Source organism: Hypomesus nipponensis, chromosome 3 (genome assembly GCF_054491055.1).
Source record: "Hypomesus nipponensis isolate SF chromosome 3, ASM5449105v1, whole genome shotgun sequence".
Classification (NCBI taxonomy): domain Eukaryota; kingdom Metazoa; phylum Chordata; class Actinopteri; order Osmeriformes; family Osmeridae; genus Hypomesus; species Hypomesus nipponensis.
In genome coordinates, this window is record NC_140363.1 from 1,144,534 (window position 1) to 1,171,160 (window position 26,627).

The following is a 26,627-nucleotide window of genomic DNA, read 5'->3' on the forward strand; positions in this document are numbered from 1 at the left end:
TAGATAAAGCTTAGGAGCACTGTCTGCTCTGAGCTACACTTGTATAGGGGAAATATGGCTAGATAAAGCTTAGGAGCACTGTCTGCTCTGAGCTACGCATTTGCTGGCTAACATGGATAGATAAAGCTTAGGGGCACTGTCTGCTCTGAGCCACACTTACTCCAGGTAGTATAGCAACACTCACTCACTCACGTCACTCACACACACACACACACACAGCTCGGGACGCGTCTGCAGAGCACACCTGTGATGGTAAGTTGGCAAGCGTTCTCTCATCAGACACTTTTTGCTCCTATGAGCTCCACATGCACACAGCAGTCTCACACATCGTCTCGTCTGGCATGTGGTTGTGTTGGGGAATGCATCGCTGCTCTCTGCCCGGATGTCGAGACGGTGTCTCAGGAGACGGTGTCTCAGTTGGGTGCAGCGGGGAGCCGCTGCGAGCACAACCATACGCCAAATCAAATATTACAATAATGTATTGTAACGTGTAATAAAGTATCAAGTAACATAACATTACTGAGTCCTCCTGCCTGAAACAAGCGAAGCAGGTTCATGCTGGGGGACGCGAGACCTAGCGCGTCAGCAAATCGTCATCACGTGTCAAGGTACACCCTCCTAATAGGGCGGGGTATATAGCAGGGATCCCAGGTCCTGCATTGCTAGTGCGACACAGACACTCTCGGTCTCCTGCGGCCTCCACCTCCCCGGCCTCCTCCCTTTTGTCTGGTTTTTCTTTTTCTTCTTCCTCAGGGGGAATGCGTCGCTGCTCTCTGCCCGGATGTCGAGACGGTGTCTCAGGAGACGGTGTCTCAGTTGGGTGCGGCAGGGAGCCGCTGCGAGCACAACCATACGCCAAATCAAATATTACAATAATGTATTGTAACGTGTAATAAAGTATCAAGTAACATAACATTACTGAGTCCTTCTGCCTGAACCAATAAATGGGAACAAAATAAAAGGCTTTATTGTACAACATGGATCTCTTACATTATTCTTCAGCATGTTCCTCTATTCAGAATCAGAATGAATCAGAATGAATAAGGATGCAAACTGCAGTGCATTGTGTGCGGGGGTACCAGAGTTAGTGTGGTGGGGGGCTTGTTTGTGAGCCCCTTGTTACATGATATGCTGCAGTCTGCCTTGGTCTTTGGCAGTGGAGGTTCAAACCAGACTGAGTTGGGACTCGATGATGGCTGAGGATGGACTATTAATGACTTAACTCTCAGGAGTCTGGAGCCATTTTGGCCGTTTTTGGGTACCTTCAAGTTTGCCTTGATATACTACATAAAGAAATGTTTACCATACCAATGATGGGTATCTTTTTTTCAGCACAACCTCACCTATATGATCTGTTGTTCAGTTTTTCACTTTCTCATACTGTTTCAACATACTGAACCCAAACACACACAAGAAACTGTCTGTTTAGATAAATGATGTGTTTTTTTAACTGTAAAACACACACACATGCTCAACCAAGCATTTAAAAAGGTTCAAATTAATCCACAAGGTGCAAATATGAATATATAAAAGTACTATTGTGATATATACAAGCAATAAACAACTATTTACAGTAAAAAGCAGGTATGCCATTGGCATTTTTCTTCAATGCCAACCCTAACCCTATTTGTGCCAATCCTCAAAACAGTTCCTGTCCAAAATGACACAGAGGGGCACATCACAGGCCTTGCACTTCCATGGAGTGAGCATCCTCCTCTTGTCCACTTGATGGCACTGTTGGCAATTTCTGCAGCCTTGTGTGGCTTTGCCTTTGGCCTCTGGAGGCAAGGCAATGGCAACAGGAACATGGTTATTGCTCCTTTGAATGGGAACCCCTGCCTGGTTCACTCCGCACAGCTGGGACACAAGTTTTGCCAGGAAGGTCTTGTGTGTCATCGGTGTGACCTGCTGTGAAATCAGTGCAGGATGTATGCATTGGTTGTTGCCATGTCCACAAAGTGTAAAAACAGAGTACGGTACCAGCGTGAATTTCTGCGGTGGGTGGAGTAGTACTGTCACAGCTGGTCCGACAGGTCAACCCCTCCCATGTGCTGGTTGTAGGCAATGATGGGTGTAGGGCAGGTAATGTCTTTTACCACCCAGTGTCCTCCTTCCTTGACCTTTCTCTTGACAGCCTCGCCAGAGAACGCTGGGTGGATTGTGGAGCACACACCGACACCTCCCGTGTATCCATCCACTTTACAAAGACCAGGGGATCTTCTCGGATCCATCTGACAGTCCCCCTCTTAGATTTGGTGGTGAGGGCATTTTCTCTGTCACTGGGACAGCCTTTCCTGTTGCTCCTGTAGGTTCCACAGGCTCCAAACTTCATACTAGCCAATGACAGGAACAGTTTTGGGCTAGTATAAAAATTGTCCATGTAAATGTGATATCCTGTGCCCAGATGTGATGGCTGTATGAGGTCCATCACTGCATCGTATGACAGTCCATGCACGCTGGGTGTGTGTGCTTTCCCAACATACACATTGAAGTTGAGAGTGTATCCATTTTTTGACTCTGCCAACACAAACAACTTGATGCCCCATTTGGTTGGCTTGTCCTTCATGTACTGAGTCATGCCAGTTTTAACTTTTGTAGCTACCATCCTCTCATCGTCTGAGAGTTCCTTTTTAGGATGGTAATAAGCCTTGCAGGCAGACCGATTGTCATCCATGAGAGGCTTGACCCTGAACAGTTTGTCATGCTGTGGTGTTCCCTTGAGCTGGTCATTTCTGACATCATCCTCCGGATCCCTCAGGTGGATGTTCCAGGATATTGTCCGGAATCTGTCTCTTGGCATGACAGTAGCTGGAAATGGCACAGACAGGATGTGGTTTTGTTTCCAGTAGTCCTGAATACTTGGCAGAGTCACCAATGACGTGTACATGAGGAGACCCAGAAATGTGTGCATTTCCTCAACATCAACATCAGTCCACTGGTACTGGCTCCCCTTTCGCTGATTTATTGTTGCCTGCTTGTTTGTATTCCTGCACAGTGTCCTCAAGGTATCTGCAGCGAAGTAGAACAGGAAAAGGTCCTTTGGTGTGTGTGCCAAGTGCAAGTCCACCTGGGCTCCTGGTGTTCTGCGGGGCATGAACCTCCTGTCTTGTGGGGCAGTGTCAGGATTAGGGATGGGTATCGTAAATTGTTATCGATATCGATACCATTTTCGAGACTACTTAACGATTCGAGTGTTTATCGATACCACTATCGATACTTTTCTATTTCTTAAGTAAAACAGATAGAACAAGGGGAACGCGTTGCTCTCAGGAGGAGGCTGGCTAAAAGGAGCATATATAGGCACAATGGATCCTGACTCTGGCTAAATCTAAATCTGTCCACTACAGATGTACTATCCACAACCTGGATGAGTAACTAGACTGTGATTGGTTGGTTGACGAAAAGTGACATTGTGAAGCTCATCGACTTTATGAAAAGTTGAACACGTTTCAACGAAAGGCACCTGATATAGCTAAATGACCAGCTAACCAAACCCAAACCTTCCTTATCTTATCCCTATTTTCTTCTGTCTCTGTTTTTGTTTAACACGATGCTTAAGCATCCCACAGAGCCATGCTCGCGGTGACTATGTTTTGAATGATCAGCGGGGGGGGGGGGGGGCTAGTCTTTATTTACACACTGTGCTCGTAATAATGTTTGCAGTTCGCGCACACATCAAATTTTAGGGGCATATGCGAGTGAAATAGTTGCACTGTTGAGCCCTGAATTGGCGTATTATTGTTAACGATGGAGACTTGCTACGAAGTTGGGGTGCGCTCACCAGAGGATTGTCCTGCAAAGGCAGCTGGAGTTGGCACCGTTGCGACTCGAAGACAGTCGTACTGCATTTTATCTTTATCTGATGCACAACGTTGAGGTGCTTGTTCATCACAGTTGTGTTCCCCCCTTACAAGAAATTACTTTAGAACATATATTGCACTTTGCTTCGTCTTTAATAAAATGTAGCCAAGCCTTTGACCATTTTGTGCATTCTGCCATTGTAGCTAGCAACAAAATGATAAATGAAGCCATTTAAATGTTACAAATAAAGTAAACCTGTTATTGTATATTGTTACTGTAATAGTTCCGATGCTGTATATTTTAATTGTTATAGTTTACTAGTTGGAGACAACGGGGGGCTGGTTGTTTTCATCCTTATTCGTATAAATATAACCTATTTTTGAGTTGTTTCCCCTGGAACAGATTTCATGTTCCAACCAAGGGGGGCTGTCGCTGTCTTGGTGTGTGGGGCTGCATCAAATACCCTCTTAGCTTTGTTAAATTGCTGCACTAGTCCACACTTGACCGGTGGGGATCTCATTCTATTACGACTGAAACTGTTTGCTGCTCCTGGCATTCTCTAATCCCTGTTCTCCTCTCTGTCCCCCCCACACATCCCTTGTGGTGTGGGGGGTCTGAGCTGTCAGGACCTGCCTGGTCGTCGGTCTACCAACGCTGGACCAGGTCGTCAACCGGAAACCAGCCTCCATTACGGCCAACAGCGAGTTTCCAGGTCCCATCCAACGTCCATAAAGCCGAACAATGGATTTTTGGTGTTTCAAAACCCATTGACACTGTATGACTATGTTTAGCTTATGTTCTGCTCCTCTCTCTTGCCAACCGTCTCTGGAGGAGGGGATCCCTCTCTGAATTGCTCCTCCCAAGGTTTCTTCCATTTTTTCTCCCGTTGGGAGTTTTTCTGGGAGTTTTTCCTTGTCTTCCTTGAGGGTTTAGGTTGGTTGAGGGGCAGTTCTATACAAATACATTTGATTTGATTTGAAGCGAAGTAGCGCGTGAGGCAATACAATTCTTCTTTGTTTAGTTTAAAGGCGGTTGGCAGGCCATTCAATTGAATTTAGTCATTTTATTAGTCAAACCTATGTTTGTGCACCAGTGATTTGATTTAAATAACATTACTTATTTCTTGAGACATAAGTCAACGTTACATTATATTACTTAGTCTCGATAGCGGTATCGATAAGCTTGGACTTTATTGATATTCGGGTTTTGAGAAATTTAGAACCGGGTCCTTACAGAACCGGTTCTCGATACCCATCCCTAGTCAGGATCAGTCTCTGTTTTCCATGGCTCAGTGCTTTGTTGTGGCTGTGCTGCTGACTGGGCTGGAGATCTTGACCTGGTCTTGGCCTGTCCACGCCCCCTCTGTGATGACCTCCGTCGGCTTGTTGTGGGGGTTGTGGATGGCCCAGCCTGTTCGTCTTCACTGTACCAAACACGTAAACAGATTCAAGATTATTCAAAGTTCAAGATGTTCATTGGTATTTGCACTGGGGTGAAATAGAATAATATAAGAAGAAATTAAAGCAATAAAGCACAAAGTCCGTTTAGAAAAATGTTTGTCTTACCTTGTGTTTTCCACAACAAAATCTGGGTCCTCAAACTCATCGCCGCCACTCTCAGACGACAAACTTTCCACATTTTCTTTGTCGCTTTGAAATAATAAATCGATGGCTTGACCAACACGAAGTGTGCGCCTCATTTTGCTTCGTATACTGCTGACAATATAACTCTGAAATACTAAAACTCTCCAAAACTTCTCAAAACTAGTACTGATTCTTCTCGTTCATTCTTTCGCAATGGCGGCTTGTCCTCTCACTGAATGTTTACGTACTAATGTGCATCCGGTAGAAGGGAGTCAGCAGATTCACACGTTTTTTACCGTTTTATTTTACGACAAAAGACGACATTGATATTCTAATAAATGCAACGCGCGCATAAGAGAATTTTTTGACACTTTTTTCATGAAATTCTTCAGTTTTTCATATCTTCAGTTTTATTTGATGTATTTACATGATTCAAACACTCAAACGTAGATTCAGGTCTGCACTTCCGCATGAAATCGACGGCAGCCCTCTGCGTCGCTTGGTTTTCATGCTGCGCGGTCCTAAAGCCAACCTGCGCTCTAATCGCGCCGGCGCGGTCACCGACTCGGAAGAGTTAAAAGCAAACAGGGTGGCTAACCATATAAATGAAACATGCAAACATAAAAAACATGAAATGAGTCAAACATTACCAAAAGTCATCTGGACAGCTATCTGAAATGATGCTGGGCTATTATGTCCCTTGCAGCTGCTCCAGACCGCTCATGGAGATGGATCCGTTCCACATCGTCCTCAGGATGGGCCACGAACACTGGGACCCTCTACCTCCTGAGTGTGGCCACATTGTGGAGCACGGCACATGCCACCGTGATCGCACAGGCCCTGTCCGATTCCACCTTCAGCCCCCGAAGACAATTACATATGCCCTTTAGTAGGCCAAAGGTCATCTCTATCCGTGTACTCATTCTAGAGAGAGCACTGTTAAACTGCACTTCAGGGCCTGGGGCTGGCTCAGGATAGGGGGTCATGAACCAGGGCCCGCAGGCGTAACCCCTGTCTCCAATTGAGAGCCCATCATAGTTACCTAGTATATGATATGAACAATGTTGGATCACCTCTACATAAAATATTCAATTTCTGAATGACATGAGATTTGCTATAGTGTGGAGATTTGCAATGTACGGCCCCAGAAGGTCTTGCAAATAAATGAGTCCTTGTCGGCTGCATCGGTATCGCTCAAACAGGAACTCATCCGTGTGACACAAAGGATCTTGACGATAGCAAAGAATTCTATCGGTATGAAAGGCTAATCAAACTAGAATAGCTCCTTTGTCAACTGGGTCTCTCAAAAAAGGTAACTGCCATGTTTTTTTTCCAGTGGTGTGGCAAGCTTATCCAGCTACACTTATGTTAGCCTGCTCTGGAGCAGGTTAGTGCTAATTGCATACCTCCAATCTCTGAAGGGCTGAAAAATTTGACATTTTATTCAGCCCAGCCCAGTTGGAAAGCTTGATTAGTCACCTTTACAACGAGGTACAACTTGCAAGGATTGTGCACTCGTGGAATGAGCAACACAGCTAACAGTGTGGGTAGCAGACCAATTTCTTTTGCCATAGCGACCCAAAAAAACCAAAAAGATGAAAGTTGTCACACTGTTAGCCTATTGGTGGAGGCCCGAAAACCACTTTATTTGGTGGCAGATAGGTCAACAATAAAAAAAACTGTGCGAGTGGCGTCAACTGTGCCAGACGATATACCCGGATACGAGATACAATTTGAAAACAAAAGCTTTTTGTTATGAACAGTAGTCTATTAAAGTCTGGACTGATAACGAGGGCGTAGAGTGTAGCGATTGCACAGAATCTTAACAACTGTATTTCCAGTTTTTTAAATATGAGGATATTTGCACAGTATTAAAGATTAAAGTATATTTAGTTATATACTGTGTTCTAGTTATCTAAAGGTAGGATATGTGATGTTATCCTGTATTCCATGCAGTCAGGGAATCTCTCCCTCCGGCACTCCCATATTGGACAATTTGATGGTTAGGAAGCGCTGAATTTTTATTTAAAATTTGAGTTGGATTGTACAAGGTGTTTATGGAACAAGTGTCACACAGTACAAGCGCAAATAACACTGCTGGATGTAATCTTCATGATGATCATGAATTTGAATGAAAAAAACTTGTGTGAGGAAAACAAAATATATAAATATTACGAGTAATGTTCTTCCCACATTCAATTTCTGCAGTCTGACTACAGTAAGGTAATCTGCGTCGCCAATTCCAACTGTTTCCAAAATGTGCATAGGCCTACGGGAGGGTCAGAGTTTGCGTGGAGGACCGCACATTCTCCCGTCAAGTTTGTTTTTTATAAATGACAACCTTTGCGTGTCAAGTGGCGTACGCACATTTTCAACCCCGTTTTGTGCGTATGCAAGCTTTATAAATGCTAGTGATGGGAAGTTCTGTTCATTTTACTGATTCAGTTCTTTGAATCTCGTTCAGTAAAATGAACAAATCTTTTTTCGAGTAATTCGTTCATTTCAACCGGGGGGGGGGGGGGGGGGGGGGGCTGGGGGGTATAGGTCCACTGCAAACACGTTTCATATTCTCAATGTAGGTTAGTGCATTACATGTGCACCAGCAGATACTATTTCAAAAGAAATTCCTGCATTAAAATAATGTATCATGAGTTTGTATGATTTGGTCATGTATTATCACACTAGCATTTAATTATCACGTCAAACAATTACACTGCACTAAACTGTAAGTGTAAATGTAAAGTGAAAATAACAGAACCAGTCAGTATGATGAGTTGAGCGAATATCATTCACGTCTTACTAAAACAGTGGCCACGCGAAAGGGAATAAGGAAACTGTTTCCTCTACCAAAAAATACAATGCGTGTCACGTGAAAAAAGGATCCAAAGACTCGTAGAAAGACCGCGTCGGGAAATGAACGAATCGTTCGTTTCCTCTAACTACAGAGCCTATGCAGGTCACGTGAAAAATGATCCAAAGACTTGTAGAAAGACCGAGTCGGGAAATGAACAAATAGTTTGTTTCCTTTAGCTACAGAGCCTATGCAGGTCACGTGAAAAATAATCCAAAGACTCGTAGAAAGACCGAGTCGAGAAATGAACGAATCACTCATTGAGAGGACTCGTTACTCCCGAGTCCTTATAAGGAACGAATCGTTCACGAACGACATATCACTAATAAATGCAACCCCCAGGGGGGTATTCCAGGTAGCGGGTTTAACAAACTGAGATTAACCCTGAACTCCGAGTTGAGTTACTCTAACATGGGAAACTCCGAAGATTCGGTTCCAGAAAAGCTGATATGAATTTGTTAACTCAACTCGGAGTACGGCAACTCTGAGTTTAGCGCGTGCATGAATACTACCAAAAGCCAACATCTATGGAGCTCCGATATTAGGATTCACCATGGCAACCGACGACAAAAAACGTTGTCCTACTTCACCACACTTTAGATATAAATTTTGTTTTGTGTTCATGGTCAATCTGAGCACATATTCTGGAAAAAAGCAACACGGCTGTAGCCTATAGCTACAATTGGCGTGGGAGACAAGTGTTGCCGAGTCAATGGATATACATTGAACATTTAACCCCACTACTGTTAATAGTACAGGAGAAAGTGGTGGACTTAATAAAATAGGATGTTCAATGTTAGCCTGGCTCTGCCCTCCTACGTACTTCCGCTAAATTTGGATTTTGCTTCAGTAGTAGGTCTGGGAGTTAAGCTCTGAAGTCAAATTCCAGAAACAATTTGTAGGTCCAATCAGCGAACAGAGGGAGTGGCAGAGAACAATGACGTTAATGCTGTGCACTAGATTGAGTAGTTCAGTAATGGCGGCGGAGAAAGATGCAAGCGAAACTATTCTGCGGTTGTGGCAACGCTGCCGAATATCCATAGGTTAAAGCCGGAGCAAGAACATTCCTTGCTGAGTTTTGTAGGTGGCCATGATGTTGTGGCTCTCCTACCCACGGGGTTCGAGAAAATTTAGATTTTCCAGCTACGGCAGCTAGCTCCGTTACAGTAGTGGTGAAGGAGCTGTATTCGTACAGAGATGTTAATAAAAAATTATAAAAAAACGAAGCATGGCGCAAGGTTGCCGAAGTTGTTAGTGCTTGTACTTTCTAATTCAGTTTAGTGACATCATGTAACTTTGTTCTGTAGTAGCTAGCTAGCTAGCCCGGCTGGAACTCCCTATCGTATCGACAGATTAGCAGAGACTGGGGAATATAGTAAAACGTTTTTTACACATGTCAACGTGTATGTCTATTAAACAGTTTAGTATTTTGTATACAAGTTGTGTTTTGATCGATGTTGCGAGTACGTAAACCCAAGTCTGCACACTTGGCCATTACAACTACAACAGTGACTTTATAGAACTACATTCTACATGAATCTGTTTGAAACGCCCCCGTATGTGGTGAACTGTGGGAAGGCGAGCGATGGCAATCGATTTGCGTCGCTGCAGTGTGAACGCACCGTTACAATTTAAGATTGTTATCAAGACAATCTTAAATTGTCTTGATAACAAAAGGTAGGCTTATTAAGTGTTTTCTTCTCAGACTGGAATTGTTGCTTGTTAGCATCCATCTCTGTGTGCATGACGAGAGCCTTAAAATCACGTTGATCTTTTTGTGAAACAAAGCGAGAGAGGCAGTGTAAAGTTTTACCTTCCCTAGCGGAATTTTTTTTTTTTTTGCAACTTTCCATTACTTTGGCAATCTAACTGTACGGCTATTGTCATAGAAGCCAATCATGTTAACTCGCAGTCAAGCGGCAGTGCATCATTGAAATCTTCGCTAAACGTATTATTTGCCTCTAACTCAGTCACAGGCGAGTGAAATTCAACAATTTACTATCCATTGGCTAATTAAAGATAATTTGTCACCCAGCATGAAATTTGGTCAACAATGCAAGTGATTTACTCGCCTTGTAGAGGGTCATAAGTTATTCCCCACTCTCATTTTTTTTTGAGCAAACAGGCACAGATCAGCCTGTTTGTCAATTATAATTTTTTCATTTTGAAATTCTGTCACAGAATTACAGCCACTACGAGCAGTCCCACAATTAGCATTCCTCAGGACGTGCCGTTTCCGTAGCTTTAAATGCTATGAGGAAGACAGGGGCGGGGTTAACTGCCATGGTTCGGTCATTTGCAAGCCATGACGTCTCAAGGAAAACCAATATCGCGCTCGCACGATCGTAGCTCGTTTTCATTAGTTTAATTAGTGGGCCAAATTCTCTGTGTGGGCAAAGCAGAGAAACAACATGGGGATTTTCAAAACGGAGCGTTTGAGCTCATTTTCTCAAATGTGGAAAATACCCAAGGCTTGATCTTTCTGGTAAATCTTGCCGTTTTTTCAGGAGAAAGTGGGGGTGAATTTGTAAACAGAGTAGCCATGTGCTTGAAGGCAAAAGGAGGTTTTAGTGACTGCTATGTGTCCAAATGGCAAGTGCATTGAGGGGTCTGTTTACAACTATTTTGGCTTGTTTTCAATGGAAATCCAGAGAAAAGTCAGTCTGAGAAGGATGGTGTTTGCAATACATATCCAAGAAACAATGGATCGGCATTAAAAGCATCATTTATTCTGGGCAAGTCAATCATTTCATCAACGCAACTTTATCTTTGATGTGAAAAACTGAACAAAATCCTAGTCACAATGGTACATTTTTTGTAGTTTCTCAAGACTTTCAATGTAGTAACAACAGTGCATTTGTTTTGATGCAATTCACACACTCACCGAATAGTCTCAATACAGTTTCAGCATAGTCTTTGCATACACATTTATTTCTCTCTTTTTCCAGACATTCGATTGGCTCAAGGCAAAACGGCAGCAGCGTTTACACAAACCCCACAGACAGTGACAATGTCAATGCGGAGATTACAACAAACAATACGAGCGTATCCGCAACCTCCTGACCCCGGCGGACCTCGCTGGGGTGGAGATGGCAGAGCTGGCTGCAAATGGCCTCGACCAGGCGGCTGATGCTCGGCCAGCAGACGCGCATCAGTAGTGCGCACCACCATCGCCAGTAAGGGTGACGTCACGTGCCGTGCCTCTGGGAGAAGTTGTGGGTGTCCGACGGTGGGCTGACGTGAGAGTGATGTTGGTGGGGGGAGCCCCATGATCTAGAACGTTGAGAAAGTGGCATGGGGCTATGGACAGCTGATTGTCCAGTGGTGCCCCCAGGGGCTGTGACGTCTACAGGGGGTGGGAGGAGTAGCGGGATTATTCCGAGGCGTGGGTGGAATCTGGGGGATGGGTGTGAACGGGAGGAGTCATCCCGGGGGCGGTAGGAGGTGCGAGATATACAGGGGTGGAAAGGAGAGAGGAAGAAGGAAAAATGTGAAAGCCATGAGGGAGACTAAAGGGCCGTGGGGGAGTGAAAAAATAATTAATAGTTAATGTGTGTGGGTGTCATACCTGGCCGCGTAGCTAACCTGATCTGTAAATCTAAAAGAGGCCTCCCTGAAACATAAGAAGCTATACCAGATCTCGGATGTGTTTAGAGTAGAAGTCTGTGGAGCGATGAGCTGTGGGAGGAAGAGGTTAACAGCGGTGACACATGACTGTCAGAAATACAAAAATATAACTGACTGACTGAGGTGAGGAGTGAGGTAGGGAGAGAGAGACACAGATACAGATGGATAGATAGGGGACAGTGTTGCCAACTTGGTTTCCAAACCCTCCTGGCGACTTAAATTGTCAACAGCGACTAGCGACAAATCTAGCGACTTTTTCCGTTCTTGTATGAGACTTGCTGGTGTTAAAGACTCTGGCGTGAAAGCACGGACAGTTTAACAGTACCGCCTGAACGATCAGAGGGTGCTGCAGTGACCTCCTTCCCACAGACGGCCAGTCTCACAATAGCCTCGCGCCACAGACCCACACACTCCGCATTCAGACTGCAAATGAATCATGCATGCGCCATGCCACCTTAGTCCCTAACCCTGGCTAACAGAGCAAAATATATACTGTACATAAGTATAAATGTTAACATTTCTTCACTGTCACACTGAAATAGATGACCACATTTTACCTCACACACTTAATCACCTCCTCGTGAAACCCTTGATACCTAGTTATGTCGTCAAAGTCAAAACGATACTCGCCAAAATACAGAAATTTGTGGAAATCAAACACTGAGTTTAAAGGCTGGTTGAAACCGGGCATATTGTCTGTATTCTAAGGCTGAGTTATACGTCAAACTTTAAGACATTAAAAAACACTTGTCATCTATTTTAAATACATCCACATTTTAATCAAATTCCCATAGTTTCCTTGTCTCTTGCCTCTCAAACCATTCCAATAGCCTATTTTGTTAAGATTTAGTTGTGACTCAGTAGTATATTTGAGTGTCACTGTGCTCCTCCCGCTCTGCAGTTAGCATAGATACTATTGCTCACAGCAGCCATTACAAATATTCAAATTAGGCGATTACATCATTTAGTGACTTTTAGGACAAACAAAAGCTACTTTCCTTACTGAAGAGTTGGCAAGAAAGACAATGTGAGGGTGTTCCTGAGAGCAATTAAAAGTTGAAGACCATCACACTCCGGGTCGAGCCACCTGCCAGCTCAGAATAAACGGAGCAACGCGATGGCCAACTGGCTGCGACCGGTTTCGTCCCTTATATCGGCGGGATCTGTCAGGCGATGCTTAAGGAAAGGAAATACAGGTAAATTAGGGCGGCCTACGCCTAAAGATCAACAGAGACTGCTTGGGACACACGGAGAATGCGAAAAGATGGAAAACCCATATCACTGGTCACCCAGGAGGCCTCAAGTGATCCACCAAAAGCGGTAAATGGATAACACCTGTCAAGGGAAAAGATGGGGGAGGGAGAGAGAGGGTGGGGTTATAGAGGGGTGGGGTTGTGAGTGTGTAGGCATGCGCATTCATGGGCCGTGCTGGTCTGGAATGAGAAGAGGATGGTAAGAATATGATGGAGAGGTTCTGGGGAGGAGAAAACAATCATAAAAAATAAGTGAATGGGGCATATGAGAGTGTGTGTGTGTGTATAGTGTGGACGGTGGGGGAGGAAGGAGGAGGGGAAGAGAGGAGAGAGAAGTTGAGTAAAGGTATATATTGGAAGGTTATAGTCAGACGGGATGGGATGGGGTAATGGGGAGAGACAGAAGGTACATTTACATTTACATTTAGTCATTTAGCAGACGCTCTTATCCAGAGCGACTTACAGTAGGTACAGGGACATTCCCCCCGAGGCAAGTAGGGTGAAGTGCCTTGCCTAAGGACACAACATTTGGCATAGCCGGGAATCGATCTAGCAACCTTCCGATTACTAGCCCGGTTCCCTCACCGCTCAGCCATCTGACTCCATCTGAAGGTAGAGCTGACGGTGAGAGGAAAGATGTGGAGACGCGAGATTTGGACGAACCTCCACTCGTTTTTTTTTCCACATGAATAGCACCCAGCTCATCCACTGTTGCTGGCCAGTGCTGAGTGTGCACTGCCAGCCAGGGGGGCACAACTGTGTGTGAGAGAGATTTAAATTCAGTACACGTGCTAAACTTTCAATGAGCGATGCACACAACCATGACTACTCCGGGGTACGTCCGGTGGTGGTGGAGGAACGGTGGGTGGCCCAGCAATGTCCTGGGACAGAGGCGTTGAGGCCGGGGGTGAGGCTGGCAGATTGGGCGCTGAGGGGGCGGGCCGTTCCTCCTGGGGAGCCTGGTGTGCGAGGCCCTGTGCCGCCTGGTGGTCGAAGTGAGCCTGCTGGTGTCCCTCCTATTGATAGTGGAGGGGCCTGTCAGCGGGGAGAGGCTGGGCGGCAAGGCCCGACCCGGGAACTGGGGCCAGGCCTTGAAGTAGGACTGCCCTCCCCCCCCCCTGACGCACGCTGTACCTGTAGCAAAAATAACGCACACAACATGTTATAAGAGATGTCGCAGCACACACTGTCACACAAATTGAGTTGCATTGACTGACTGACTGTTCTCTCACCATTGGGACAGGGCCCTCTGATTCAACTTTAAGAGCTGAATCTGGGTCCGGTTCATCAGCCTCCGGCTGGCCAGCACTGCCTCTTTGATGGCCGCCTAGCCCACCTGGACCTCCTGACCCCCGCGGACCGTGCGGCGCTGGGGTGGAGACGGCAGAGCTGGCTGCAAATGGCCTTGACCAGGCGGCTGGTTCCCGGCCAAGTTGCAGGGCCGGAGGCTGTTCCGAGCAGGCAACTGAGAGAGAGAGAGAGTTTGAGCGGTAGGAAAAAAACAGAAAAAAATGCACCATTGAAGCGACTCCTTCCCGGCCACGCCGGGAAACTTGCCGCTCTTCGCTGCCTTGAACCTCCCCCTGACGAGCCTCTCCTGGTGTCTGGCAGGTTAGACCAGGTGGCGCTTGTCGGGCTCTGGCAAGGCCTGCCAGAGCTCCACCAGCCTGTCTACCCTGCTGTCGGACAGCCCCGGAAGGTCACGCACCTCCACCAAGGCCTTGGCCACCCGGCACATGTGCTGGTACCCAGGCTGGCCTTGGCACTCCTCCTTTAAAAAAAGGAGAAAGTAGAAAAGTGAAAACGAGGCCCCAAAAAGAAACACACGCACAGGCACATACGTCTCTCACCTCAGAGTCTGAGGAGGACCGTTGAGGTGCGCCTGCCTTTATCTCCGGGGCCTCAGGAGGGGCGATGCCGTCGTCGTCCGGGGGGGTGCTTGGAACCACGGATGACGACGTGGACGGACCGGACCCCGGTGCGCCAGCGGGATGCCCCGACCGAGTGGCCGCCGTAGCGCCGGAGGCCCGAGGCTGTGCGCGGCGAGGCGGGGAGAGGTCGACGTGGACAATGGTGTGGTCCTCGTCTTCCCCCGCCTCTTCGAAGCCCTTGTCCTCCTTGTCGATGTCCTGGAAGGCGGCGTCCTCGTCCGGAACGTCGGGGTCCACGCTGACGTCCTGCTGCACTCTGCCCGTCTGGGAGTACAGGTGCTCCACCCCCAGGAGTTCTCTTGTGAAAACGTGTGAAAAACGAGAGGTCAGGAAGAGGAGAGAACATTGAAACGCACACGAGACGAGGGCGCGTTCGAACCACTCATCCATGTACTCCCTCGGGGCGGTGTAATCCTCAACCAAACTCAGGCCGAGCACCAACTGGCTGAGCGAGTGCTGCAGGTGACCACTGTAGGAGAGCAGAGGCTGCTCCCGTCCCTCCGCTGCGGCTCTCGTTCCACCTCACCAGTCCATCCAACAGGAACGCCTGGAAGTGGCGGGCGTTGACCCACGTCCCTAAAGGAGGAGGGAGAGGGGAAAAAAAAGACACAACATTAGCCCGAGATGCTCCGAAAAGAAAACAGATCACACACACAGATCGGTTTTCGTTTGCCCCATTACCTGGGATGAACCGGTTGATGTGGAGGTGGAACGACTCCAGCGTTGACAAACCGCGCGCGCAGCGATAAACCGGCAGACTGACTCCGCCCTTGGTCAGCCTGCCGGTCTCGGTGTACAGCTGTACACCGGGTGAATCTTGGATGCAGTGGAGGTGACGCCTGTGCTCTCGCCAGATCGCCTGGATGCGGGCGCTGTCTAAGAGTGGGATGCCCAGGGTGTCGTGCCCTCTGTCGCCGTCGAAGGTCTCCAGCAGGTCGATGAGCCGCAGTTCGGTCTCTGCCGTCCATCTCCCTCCGTGACGTCCGTCAGGTCGACTAGCCCGTGCTCCGCCGCCAGCTGACTGCGCTTGACCTCCAGCAGTCGGCGGACGTCCCCTGCATCCCACTCGAAGATGCAGGTGGACAGCTGCCCCATGAAGGGACCGTACAGCTGGTGGCTCTCCGTGGAGACACCTGACGCGAAGCGCCGTATCAGGTGCCATATGTCCAGACGAACCACCAGCCGGGTGTTAAACAGGGCAGCTGTCCTGGACCCGCCGACGCTGGAGCAGCAGTCTCTGTTGACGTATATCAGCTGGGGCGGAGGCACCCCGGCAAGCTGGTACCGCCGCGCAAGCCCGGCCGCCATGGGGACCAGGCCCTCACCCTCGGCGCTGGTGAGGACCTGGCCGTGCTCGTTGGCCACATTAGTAACCCAGGCGGCCGTGTTGGCAGCGGTACCCACAAGCTTCTTGGTCACCTCGGAGACGGGGAGAGAGAGAGAGAGATGAGGGGGAGGAGAACCCTGTCCTCCTTCTCCTCCCACGACGGGCCTGGGGACGCCCTCTGCGGTGGAGGGGCCGCCCGGTCATCCGCTGTAGGTCGAGGCGCGTGGACCTGTACGCTCAAAGCTTTGGATAGAAAATGAAAGTTAGAAAAGCTTATATTCAATGTCAAAACCGGTCCAGCTTGGCGCATGCGAGCGTGCAATTATGTGAGACGCTCGAAAAGATGCTGCATGCGAGGGAGGGAGGGGTAGTGATGAAAGCTAGACTAAATGAGTAGCGTGCACACACACACTGATGCTACGGCGGAGGCACGGTGATATTGAAATAAAACCAATCTTACCCATCCTTCTGTGTGTGTGGATGTGTTTGAGGGAGAAGAAAAACGTTGCACGGTTTAATACATACAACAACGACTCAGGAGAAGTGACTAAGGCTGGAAACCGAGTGCGTTATACTCACAATCTTCGAATATGTCAACCGCCATGGCCAGCTCTGCGTCCGTAGGGTCTTGGTGGCGATGGTGTTGCAGCAGAGCTGGCCGCTGAGAAAGAGGGAAGACGGAGTGAGACAGATCGTCTTCCACTTTGACCCTCACATAAAAAAAATAAAAAAAACTGTCCATCGATAGCTCACCTGGCGCTGGAGGCTTGATGGCCTTGAGAGACGACCGAGCCAAGGAGCCTGTAAAAAAAAAAGCAAAAGGACACAGAGTTTAACTCCAGAAAGCAGGCTCGACTAGGCGCGTCGGAAGACGACAGACGGCAACACCTCCTTACCCCTTTTTCCTGGGCTGGCTCGCGGGGGGGCGGGCGGATGCCAGAGGGGCCGGGGTCGCTGCTGGTGCTGGCCATGGCCGATGACGTGGCTGTGGCGGACCCGGGCCTGTCCGCCCGCGCCCGGTCGTCTCTCTCCTGGATGTAGTTCAGGGCAGCCTCCATCTGGGTCCCCGGCTGCGGGGTCGTTCTCCAAGAGCCATTTGAAGGGGCGACCCCAGTACTTGCCGAACTGAAGCCGGTCCGCACCGGGGTCCCCCCCCCCCAGGGAGACGACGTGGGCTTGCGCCTCGGCCTCCTCCGCCGTCAGCACCCGAGCGGGGGGCGGTTTCGGGGTACTCAGGGCCACCCCCGAGGCCCTGAGTACCCCGAAACCGCCCCCCGCTCCAGATCCCCGTTCAGGGCTTTTCGAAAGCTAGGATTTTCCATCCGGAAGAGACAAACACAGTGACCCTTTTTCAGCTGTCAATCAAAATGTCAACTTTTTCCCCCGTCGATCCCAAGGTCGCCGGTTCGATTCCCGCTGCTAGGCAGGAGTGTCTAACTTTAAAAGGTCCAATCGCATCATCTAGCCGGCTGTCGTAGCTCAAATGGACAGTGAACGGGTTTCACTGCGCACCCACGCTGGTTAAAGGGACCGAGTGACGCTAGAAACGAAAAGTCAATTCAATGTAACGGGGGCGCTCGCTTTGCGCTCAAACGACGACTCTGACAGCGACCTAGGTTCAAATCCGACCCGCTGGCCGTCTTCGCACGGGTCATACCTTTAAAACGATGCCCACCTTGTGATTTTAATGCAGAATTGACCCCGTCGGCCTTCACCGCCAACACCCTGCCGCTCAGGGTGAGCCCCCGGGCCCTCCACAGCCCCATCTTGGTCCGGACCGCGGCCAGACACTTCCCCCAGTTGAGGGCCGCGCTCCCCTCCACCGCAAAGTCCACCCCGAGGACCTTCATGGGCCCCGGGCATTAAGACAGGCCGCCCACACCGTCCTCCCTCCCCGCCCAGGGCCCAAATAACTTGACGCAGGACTTCCCCAAGTTGACCCTGGCCCCCGACACCGCCCCGAACCGACCCAAAAGCTCCACCACCCTCCTCACCGACCCCTCTGACGTGAGGAAAAGGGTCATGTCGTCGGCGTATAAGGAGATCCTCAGCTCCTTCGGGCCCCAACCAGGCAGACGCAGGTCCGCCACCCCCGCGTCCACCCTTATGGCCTCCGCCAGTGGCTCCAAATACATGATGAATAACAGGGGAGACAAAGGGCACCCCTGCCGGACCCCCGACAGCTGCGGCACCACCTCCCCCAAGTGCCCGTTCACCGCCACCCTGCTGCCCACCCCCGTGTACAGAACCCCCACCCACCGCAAAAACCGAGGCCCAAAACCCACCCTCTCCATCACTGAAAACAGAAACCCGTGATCCACCCTGTCAAAAGCCTTTTCCATGTCCAGGCCCTCCAGCATCAGGTGGACCCCCCGCTCCCCCACCCAGTGCATAGTCCCGGACCAGGCCCGTATTAAAATGGACCCTGCGCCCCTCCACTCCGCACGTCTGGTCCATGTGGACCACGTGTGGCAGCGCCGCCCGGAGCCGCCGCGCCACCACCCTGGCCAGGATTTTATAGTCCGCGCAGAGCAGAGTGATGGGCCGGTAGTTGCCCATAAGCTCCCGGTCCCCTTTCATTGTAGAGGAGGCTGAGGACACCCACCCTCATGGTGGCCACCAGAAGCCCCCCCTCCAGCGCCGCCGCCAGGTCCGGGCCCAGGATCCCCCAGAAGGCCGTGTAAAACTCCCGGGGAAGGCCGTCAAGCCCGGGCACCTTCCCCGCCGGCAGTCCCGCATGGCCTCCTCCACCTCCGCCAGGGACAAAGGCTACTCGAGGTCCTACGCCACCTCAGCCGGCACCCTCCCGGGCAGGCCCCCCACGAAGCGGTCAGCCCCCTCCCTGTCCACCCCCCGCAGTCCAAAGGCCTCCCTATTGTGGGTGGTCGCCACCCCCACCATCCCCCCGGGGTCAGTGACCCGGGCCCCGTCCTCCCCCCGAAGTCTCGGGATGAAACTCCGCTCCCTGGCTGCCCGGACCTGGCGGAACAAGAAGGCCCCCGACACCTCCCCCAGCTCAAACGCGTCCGTCCGGCTCCTGAAAAGAAAGGCCTCGGCCCGGAAGTAGGAGGTCAGCCTCCCCTTGACCACCTCCAAGCCGCCGAGGTCCATCCCCTCCCCACGGTTCTTCGCCGCCACCAGGTGGTACAAGGCCCTCTGGAGGCCCGACAGCTCCGCCCTTTCTGCCCACGCTCTGCCAGCCCTGTAGTCCGTGGCCAAGGTGCGTGTGTGGACCTTGACGGCTTCCCACCAGTCCACCACAGACCCAAAGTAGGGCCTGAGGGAGGCCCAGACCCCGTAGTGGTCCCCGAAACAGGCCGGAAAAGCCTCCTCCCCGAGGATCCGCGGGTCGAGGCGCCAGCAACCCATGTGCCACGTGCCCGAAAATCCGGCACTTCCTGCAAAACGCAGGCTGCCGGGAGTAGAAAAGGAACCCCCTCTCGGCCCCGATGGAAAAGCAGGCCGGGGGTGCCGGAGGCCGTCCGCCCCCTCCGGATCGTCGGCCAGCAGGACCCGGTACTGCCTCCGGGCAGCCCAGATCCCGTATCTGTCCCGCAGGTAGCGTACCTGGGGGTCCACCTTGCAATACTTCCCCAGGAAGCCCGCGATTGTTGCATCCCCCACGTACGGGTTGTAGAGCACCACCGTGACAACCCGCAAGCCGGTTTTGCACAGCGACTCCACAGTCATTTAGGAGAGAGGTTCCTCCCCCGCCCTGGCCCGGCACAGTGCCGCCACTTCCCTGAACCGATCGTCCCTGGCGACGGAGAGCTCGTAGCCCCCCTCCGCCAGGTTAAACTGCAGGCCGAAAACTTCCGCCGGTGCCAGCCCCAATACCCCCATGACCACCTTCCGAACGAACCAGTCCCTGTCCCCAATTCCAAAACCTTCATCCGTCGACGAAAACCGCAACATAATGCGCAGGCCGGCCCCAGTTGCCTGAGAAGCACTCCTCCCAGCCATCGTGCACTGGAGGTAAAAAAGGATGTCCTAAAACCCCCGAAAACCCAAACGCCCGACTAGAGGAGTGCCCCATACACCGCACGACACCTCCTCATCCGCCCCCCCCTTAACCGCAAAGAAAAACAAACCCCAAAAAACGCCACTCGCCACGATCGCCGGCCGCCGACTCCGTCCTCCCGCCGATCTCCTCCAACGTCCTCGATTGTCGCCCTCTGCTGACAAGAACTGAATTTGAATTTTGAAGGATTTTATTGATCCTTTGCAGTAAGACAGAGCGTTAAAAACACATTTCAAATATCGTCATTTTCAATTTACTTGTCTTAAAACAATTTAAAAGGCATCATTTTTTATAAAAAACACTTGTGCTGGGTCAATTGTAAACGCATCTATGTTAAAAGACAATACTTAAAACAAAACAATACTTTAAAACACAGTGTGATAAGAGGCCATAAAAAGTGTTTCGTCGATACCGGGTTAAGACAGGTTAAGAAATGTGTGTGTGGGGTTTAAAAAGTCTCTGTTGTGCAATGAAGGGGGAGCCTGGAGTCCATAAACGGGGCCGATTCCTCCCGCTCCACCGAACCGGTCACCGCTCCGTTCTTCCTCTGGGGCCCAGCGGAGATCCTAGACCATGGCAGCCGTTCCGGCGCAGTCAGGCCGCGGCCGCCCGGACCACGAGCCCGCGCACTGGACTCATTGGCTCCCCCTCCTGCACAACAGAGAGAATCAAACGGTGGTTAGTTAAAACTCGCTCTGTCTGCTGTTCCAGATTAAAAGCCTTCAAAAACTTTTTTTAAACCTTGTACGCCTGTGGCAAATTAAAAGCCACCGGGACCCTCAGAGTCCGCAGGTACCCCCCCAGCCAAAACCTTACCAACAGGCCCGTCTTTGTGTCTTGGTTGGCCAGGCCCACGTGGAGTGCGGTGTACCTGCTGGACAAGAATACAACAAAGTTTGGGAGGCCCCTCCCCCCTTTTAAAACACTCCTTTTTACCAACCTCTCTCCTCAGCCTCTCCCACTTGGATTTCCATAAAAAATAAAAAAACATGCGGTCGAGGAGTAAAAGCACTCTTCTGGGAGGCAGGAAGATGGCCGAAACCAGTAAAAACAGGGGTAAGATCACGCCATTGATGATTAAAATACGTCCTTCTATCGTCAAGTCGCGCAGTCCCCAGTAGGCCAGTCGTTGTCTAGTCTTCCCGATTCGTCCCTCTCAGTTCCCGCTGCCTAGCCCTAACCGGTCAAATTTTACCCCTAGAACCCTCAAGTCTGTTTGCGTTGTGAGTGGCAGTCCTGTCAAGTCCTGTGTGCTCCAGGGGCCGTGAAACTGGGCCTCTGTCTTGTCTCTGTTCAGTTTGGCCCCTGACGCCAGTCCGAACCAGTCAGTCCTGTCCAGGGTCCTGTCGATGGAGGGTCGGTCGGTGCATAAAATGTTCACGTCGTCCATGTAAAAAACATATTTGGCTGAGAGCCCCCCGCTCCCCGGGACTCCCAGCCCAGTGATCCGTTGGTCCCTTCTCAAGACCTGCGCCAACGGTTCGATACAGGAGACAAAGAGAAGGGGAGATAACGGACAGCCCTGACGGACGCCGCAGTGGACGTGAACTGCATTTGTAAGGTACCCGTTAACGAGGATTCTGCTGTGTATACCCCTATACAACAGCCCCACCCACGCTATAAACCTGTCCGGATAGCCCATTTTTTGCAGTACCTGAAATTGTACTGGTGCGAGACCCGATCGAAAGCTTTTTCAAAATCTAGATTTAGGACTGCTAAACGAATATTTCTGTCCCTCACAAGACAGATGGCGTCTCTGATCAGTACGAGGCTGTCGGTGATCTTCCTTCCCTGGATGGCGCAGGTTTGATCCGGGTGGATCACTGACTCTAAAACCGTGGACATTCTGTTGGCTAAAAGTTTGCTAAAAAGTTTCAAATCAAAGTTTAAAAGGGTGATGGGTCTCCAGTTCTTTAGGTCGGTCCTGTCGTCTTTTTTGTGTAATAATGTGACTATCCCTACTCTAAAGCTGTCCGGAAGTCTGTCGAGGTCCTCTAAGTCTTTAAAAACAGTTAGGAGGTCTTGCGCTAAAAGGTCCCAAGAGGTAAGATAAAACTCCAGCGGCAGGCCATCTGCCCCTGGAGATTTCCCCCTCTTAAAACCATTAAAACACGTGTTCAATTCCTCCAAGCTAAAATCTTTTTCCAGTGCTCTGTCTTGGTTGACTGTTTTTTCTAAAAACCCTAAAACCTCTTTTGTTCGTTCTTTTAAAATGTCCTTCTCCCCAAACAACTCTCCATAAAAGGTTTCTACTGTTTTTAAAATACCTTCTGTGTCCTCCATCGTTTCTCCATTGTTGTTCTTGAGTTTGGACATGATTCCCAGCGTTTCCTTCAATCTTCCGGTCCTTCCATGTTCCGGTCCTGTTTCTGCAAACACAGGGTCTCTGTGGCGCAATTGGATAGCGCGTTCGGCTGTTAACCGAAAGGATGGTGGTTCGAGCCCACCCAGGGACGAACGTGTCCTTGTTTGCCTCTGTTGTGGTTCATGCCTGTGTGACAAATGAGCTGTTCTGCCGTCGGAGCTGGAAAATGTCTGAAAAATGCAGTCCTACGCTCTGCCAGTTGAGCTGTCAAAAGGTGAGCGAGTGGGAGGTTTTATTTGCGAGGAAGGCATGCGATCCTCCATTTTGGGCATGACCTTCTCAGGTGGCTTGCGAAGATGCTGTCGACCCCACCTTAAAGCACCCACTCGAAGAGGAAACAGAAGGCTGAGCTCGTCTCGGTTGACAAAGCGAGGCGCCGTGGCTTAGTTGGTCAAAGCGCCTGTCTAGTAAACAGGAGATCCTGAGTTCAAATCTTTTTGAAAAATTCAAAAATTTTAGGCGCAGGTGTCAGCTCAATTTTGCATCCTTTGTCTCAAAGTCATGGGGTGCAACGGAGACAAAGGTTGCGTGCCACAAGTCACGCTCTGTGGTTTGAACACACAGCTCACCCAGGAACTTGAATGCTGGACCCTCCCATTAAAAGCTTCCGTTGTTTCCTCAAAGTCAGGTACATAAGAGAGACAAATTTGGCCCACTTCATCCCGCGCTGCCACACGGTTTGAGGACCCTTTCGCCCTAACAGGGACTTTAACCCTGGACCCTCAGATTAAAAGTCTGATGCTCTGCCGACTGAGCTATCCGGGCTCTGGAACGGCCGGCAACACTGAGCTAATCGTGGAACATCTGCATGTACAGCTCCTTCGCCACACAAACCCCTAAGTATGGTATGGCAAATCCAAACAGGTTCAGCACTGGGGGCTCTGTGGCCGTACCCGCCAAGAATTGGACTGCAAATACATCTTAACAATATCCGAACCACATTAGTAAAAAATTCAGAACATCTGGAAAATATTCCGAACAACTGCTCATTCCTAACACATTTCGAACCATTCTGAACAGAGGTGGGTCTTGGGGTGACGTTGACGTGACGTAAAACTGCAGAAGACTATCAGCGCACTGAGTGAAAGAGCCAGTCCTGCATAGAACATTTATTTAAGACATACGAAAGAAAAGAGCAACAGAAAATAGGTATGTAAATGCAAATTATATGTATAATATGTTGTATATATGTAATATGTTGATTGACCGATGTAGATAGTAAACGTATTCTTATTGTATGTAACTTTTCAGCTGAATTTACCTCAGAGAACGTGGTACAGTACGCGTACAGTAGATGTAGGTTACTGTACATCCATGCTAAATTGAGTAACCTACTTGGTCTTTGTCAGCGTAACAAAAAAAAGAATATCGATATGTACAGGCAAATTATTCTATGGATTTACGATTTGAATACATGTTTTTAATATCGGTCCTGGTATTATACACTACTACTGTACCCAAACGATCACGACTGTACATCGATGCTAAGTAGTTGGTCTTTTTCAGCGTAACAAAAAAAAATAATGTCGATATGTACAGGCAAATGATTGTATGGGCGTATGATTTGTATAGCTACATGTTTTTATTTCAGTCCTGGTATTTAAATTGTCGATGTCGACTCACTGCCCCCATAGTACAGTCCCCTCTGTGAAATTTAACTTTCCCGCTGAATTTACCTCAGAGAACGTAGTGGTACAGTACGCGTACAGTAGATGTAGCTACTGTACGACTGTACAGTACATCAATGCTAAATTGAGTAGTTACTTGGTCTTTGTCAGCGTAACAAAAAAAAAGAACAGCGATATGTACATGCAAATTATTCTATGGACGTACAAATACATGTTTTTATGTCGGTCCTGGTATTTAAATTGTCGATGTAGACTCATTTCCCCCATAGTACAGTCCCCTCTGTGAGATGCAATTTTCCCGCTGACTTTAATTTGACCTCAGAAGTACAGTAGAGACAGCAGAACAAAATATGACTACATTGATGATACGTTGACCAGGTTGTTGACATAACAAAATTAAGTTGATGTGTTGGAGTACAAGCATATGGAAGTATTAATTTTATAAAATGGGATGATCCTGGTATTACTGTACAATAGCCAGAGCAACCCATCACAACTGTACGTCTATGCTACATTGATTGAGAATGTAATCACAACAGAGAACTTGGTCGTTTAGTCTAACGTAGCTCATGTTTGCAGATATGACCAAGACGGGGAAGCCAGACTCGTACTGGAGAGACATCTGCCAAAAATATGCCCAGGGCAGCTACCAGTTTTCCACAGGCAAAAGGCCCGGTGGTAAGAAATGGAAAAGAGCCCTAGAGTGTATCGATGCTTGCCCGCTGCAGAGCAAGAGCAAGGTGGATCTGTTCGGGAGACACCTAAAATGCTCTTGTGGGTTCCATAAGGTAGGTTATATGATGATTTATTTAATTTAAGTGATGACAAGTTGCTGTAGCATGAAGTAGATTATTTGCTGGATCATACCCTATTTGCACACATTTGGATACAACTAACAGTGTAGGATCATTGGTGAAATTATTTATTATGAGCCTCTCTTGTACTTGAAATCCTGCCTCCCCCCTTCAGTCAGATGCATCAGAGGCAGGTGGAGGCTCCTTTGAGGCAGGAGAAGGCTCCAGGCAGGCAGGAGAAGGCTCCAGACAGGCAGGAGAAGGCTCCAGACAGGCAGGAGAAGGCTCCAGACAGGCAGGTGGAGGCTCCAGACAGGCAGGTGGAGGCTCCAGACAGGCAGGAGAAGGTTCCAGACAGGCAGGTGGAGGCTCCAGTCAGGCAGGAGGAGGCTCCAGACAGGCAGGAGAAGGTTCCAGACAGGCAGGAGAAGGCTCAAGGCAGGCAGGCGGAGGCTCCTGTGCAGACAGAACAGTAAAGTGCTGTCAGTGCAATCAGGTTGTGGAGGCAGAACAATTCTCCATGCACCTTTCTGACCGCCATGTAGAGGAGACATGTGACACCTGTGGGGCCAAGGTCCAAGGTTCTGTTGGCCTGTTGGAGCATATAGAACAGTTCCATTATTTATCCTGGTTGGCTCAACCTCCATCGCCAACTTCAACAGGTAGCTCCACCACACCATCTCCAAGGCCCACACCATCTCCAAGGCTAACGGCCACACCATCTCCAAGGCCCACACCATCTCCAAGGCTAACGGCCACACCATCTCCAAGGCCCACACTATCTCCAAGGCCCACACTATCTCCAAGGCCCACACTATCTCCAAGGCCCACACCATCTCCAAGGCTAACGGCCACACCATCTCCAAGGCCCACACTATCTCCAAGGCCCACACCATCTCCAAGGCTAACGGCCACACCATCTCCAAGGCCCACACTATCTCCAAGGCCCACACCATCTCCAAGGCTAACGGCCACACCATCTCCAAGGCCCACGCTTTCTCCAAGGCCCACAGCATCTCCAAGGCTAACGGCCACACCGTCTCCAAGGCCCACACCATATCCGCCGACAACTACATCTCTGCTCCCTCCTCCAACAGGTTGCTCCAGCACGCCACGCCACACTCCTCAAACTCCACTTAGGCCAGCTTCCATTGATTGGGAAGCTTTTCTCCCCAATCAATTCAAAAAGGTTATACAGCCAGCAGATCGGGTGTGGATTGCCAAGGTCCTCTATGAGCCTACAGGTCAGCTGAGGCAGAAAATGGAGGCGTGCTGGTTTCATCCACCACTGCAGCACAAACCGTCTCCTCCCGAGCCCGGGTGGCACTTCCGGCATAGGATGTTCCTCTGGGCACCAATAAGGATGTGGGGGATTCCTCTGAAATGTACGCAGTGTGACCGGAAAATGCACCACTCCGGGATCTACCCGAAGGTGAGGGAGGTGAT

At 49.6% G+C, this 26,627-nt stretch overlaps 2 non-coding genes and 1 pseudogene across 2 annotated transcripts; 1 reads left to right on the forward strand and 2 right to left on the reverse strand.

The window, feature by feature from the left end:
* Positions 1–2,738: 2,738 nt before the first annotated feature.
* On the reverse strand, positions 2,739–5,500 carry LOC146298792 (uncharacterized; annotated as a pseudogene).
* A 17,276-nt stretch (positions 5,501–22,776) lies between these two features.
* trnan-guu (transfer RNA asparagine (anticodon GUU)) lies at positions 22,777–22,850 on the forward strand. Its single transcript has one exon. It is a non-coding gene; the product is annotated as a tRNA-Asn (tRNA).
* Positions 22,851–23,451: 601 nt separating this feature from the next.
* Positions 23,452–23,524, reverse strand: trnak-uuu (transfer RNA lysine (anticodon UUU)). Its single transcript has one exon. It is a non-coding gene; the product is annotated as a tRNA-Lys (tRNA).
* Positions 23,525–26,627: the final 3,103 nt, after the last annotated feature.